This window comes from Artemia sp. Qi Xiang Cuo, chromosome 5 (assembly GCF_049724085.1).
Source record: "Artemia sp. Qi Xiang Cuo chromosome 5, ASM4972408v1, whole genome shotgun sequence".
Taxonomy (NCBI): Eukaryota; Metazoa; Arthropoda; class Branchiopoda; order Anostraca; family Artemiidae; genus Artemia; species Artemia sp. Qi Xiang Cuo.
Window position 1 is genome coordinate 19154779 of NC_142798.1, and position 2705 is coordinate 19157483.

Here is a 2705-nt window from a genome sequence, read left to right on the forward strand (position 1 = left end):
ATCAAACAATTCTGATGTAGTGTCCCGACCTACATTCTTATGAAATTCTTATCAAAAAAAAACACACACACTCTCATACTGCTATCTTTTTTGCAATGTTTAGGAACAGGTGGGGAATCCCCGCTCGACAACAATAGCAATAATCAGTCTGGTAATCATAGCATGGAAAGGTGCCATGGAATGTGGAATTCCTATAGCTTCAAGCAAATAGCATGGAGATTCCTATAGCTTTATGCAAAGTATAAGTTAACATACTACTAACAGATGCGATTTAGTAAATTTTTCCTCTTAAATTTAGTAAATTCTTCCAGGCCAGGGTGGCAGCCCTGGTCTGACCACTAATCAAGACCGTTTCCTCAAGTAGTAGTCCTACTGACCTCTCATGTCATTTACGTCTCGTCAAACGCTAAGGGTAAGTAATCGGGCTTGTCAGATAAGTGATCTTGGAATATTAGAACATGCTGCAAGAGTATAGGCTAGTCTACCTTTCGGCATTCAAAAATTTCTTAATACTTACCAAGTGCCCTTTCCACGGTAATCTTTAGTAAAAGGCGAAAGATTAACTCAATATGAGGAGAAGCCAGAGGTACAACAATAGCTAGAGTTGACTTGAGTATATAAAAAGAAATCCTAGTAAATCTTTATCGGGTTTTTAACAAGGTTTGAAAGCAATAAGGAATTCAATGTTCAATCAAGTAAATATGGGCAAAAAAAATCATATGATGAGAAAACATATTCAATCAAGTAAATATGGGCAAAAAAAATCATATGATGAGAAAACATATTCAATGAGCAGTAATTCATGGGCAACTTTAATGACATGGTACAAAAACTACATCCGCAGAAAATAACATAAATATTCAGTTATCAAACTCAAAAATAATTGTAATGTATCAAGGGCCTCTGTATAAGGTCGATCAAGGGCTGTAGCCAAAGGTCCCCCTATTTAAATATTCCAAGAAGCTTGGCGGTACTGAAGGAATTTTTAGTTTGATATGTTGCCAACGCAATTGACTTGATGAAATGTGGGAGGGACCAGGGGAATTTCAATTTTTAAGACTAGCCTTTGTGACTCAATCTAAATTTCAGCAATTTGATTCGATTCCTAGTTCAATTTAAAAATCAGTATTTAATAATTACAGATTATTTTCAAAAACAAAATGCATCAGTAATCTATAGAGTATACGCCCAACTCTCTGATATGCTTGGGATTTTAGGCACAATTCTTCCGTAATGTTTCAAACATGTAAGTTAATCAAGAAATTAATTTTTTCAAAAGGGCCTAATGATTAATTTTACATGTACCATTATTGTCTTAACGATATCAAATTGTATGCTTTTTCCTTGCAACTGATAAATACGTGACATATAAAAAAGGCCAAAGGACAGAACTTTAAAGAGTGTGGACAGGGGTCTGCGCGAACGCAGTCCCTCACTACCAAAGATTACGCTGTAAAGTTACCCCCATTCGGGATAATCACAGGGGTTAGCCAATCTGAAGTGCAATGGAAAGGCCTCACCCTGGGAGCACCTCCTTCATGATCAAGGCAGCTCCCCAGCCAGGTAAGAATGTTTTGTTCAAATCTAACATTTTACTAATATCTTTCGACAAAAATCCCATTTCTTTGAATGCCGCTCAGAAGCTCAAATTTATTAGCCACATGCAGGTTTACAATTTTTTTTCACATTAATGAATCAAGTCTGAATTATTTTTGAAAATAGAAATGCCCCATTTAATTTTCATATGCAAGCGTCTTAATCCTTTGAATGCAAGTTTACCTTTTTGAGAAAAGAAAATCAGGGGTTTCTCACTCTGTTATCAATATGACTGAAAGGTCGAAACTTTTATTTCTGAGAACCAAGTGGCAGTTCTTCTCCTTAACAACCAAAGGGGGCTTTAGTCATTACTACTACTACTAACAACTCACCGCAGAAACAAGCCCTCTGAGGCCAAAAACAATCACTTCATTAATTCTGTTCGAATCTTGGTTCAATTTAAATTTCAGCATTTAATAATTGCATACTATTTTCGAAAAAAGATGCATGGGGACTTGAATACAGGTTGGGGATTTTAATTTAATTATGGCAAGGGGTCATTGGCTTTTTTATCATTAAATTTTGTAAATTATTAACAATTTTTCGTTTTTTCAGATGAAAATTTTTTTTTAATATATTCAAGGGCTAAAAAACTACAGGTATAGTTTCTACAATATAAGGGAAGCATATTTTACGTCAGTGATTAGGGTTCATTGACTTTAATTTCCCCTCGAGAGGGTACGCCAATCCCGGATGTACTGCAATACCGGGCCGACGCGTGAAGGGGCGGGACAAGCCCCGACATACCATCCGGTTTCCAAGAATCTGTTTAATATTCTGGGCCCCATGTAGGAACCGTATCATATATTAAGCCGGCGTTGTCACTCTGACGATTTGGTTTTTACTAGTTTTGGCCGAAAAAATTTACTATATTAGCTTCCGTTTTACTAGATTTTGCCAAAAACGTGCGCGTGTCGCGGCTTTCGCCGCGACACGCGCATTGGTGTGAGAAAGCCAGTAAATACTTTTGTCATCAAAATGAAAACAAAACTAAAAAGTAGCTAGTGCGATTTTTTTTTCTGCTTGTGCGACATCTTTATATGATTTCTTTTGGTCATTCGGCTTATTTGCCTTCAAATATGTAGGAAATATGTTCCTAGTTATTCATT

General features: G+C 36.4%; 2 non-coding genes and 1 pseudogene across 2 annotated transcripts; all 3 read right to left on the bottom strand.

The window, feature by feature from the left end:
- Positions 1-473: 473 nt before the first annotated feature.
- Positions 474-589, bottom strand: LOC148951914 (U5 spliceosomal RNA; annotated as a pseudogene).
- An 818-nt stretch (positions 590-1407) lies between these two features.
- Positions 1408-1571, bottom strand: LOC148951915 (U1 spliceosomal RNA). The gene has a single exon (XR_016141845.1). It is a non-coding gene; the product is annotated as a U1 spliceosomal RNA (small nuclear RNA).
- Positions 1572-2269: 698 nt separating this feature from the next.
- On the bottom strand, positions 2270-2462 carry LOC148951916 (U2 spliceosomal RNA). Its single transcript, XR_016141848.1, has one exon. It is a non-coding gene; the product is annotated as a U2 spliceosomal RNA (small nuclear RNA).
- Between the last annotated feature and the right edge of the window lie 243 nt (positions 2463-2705).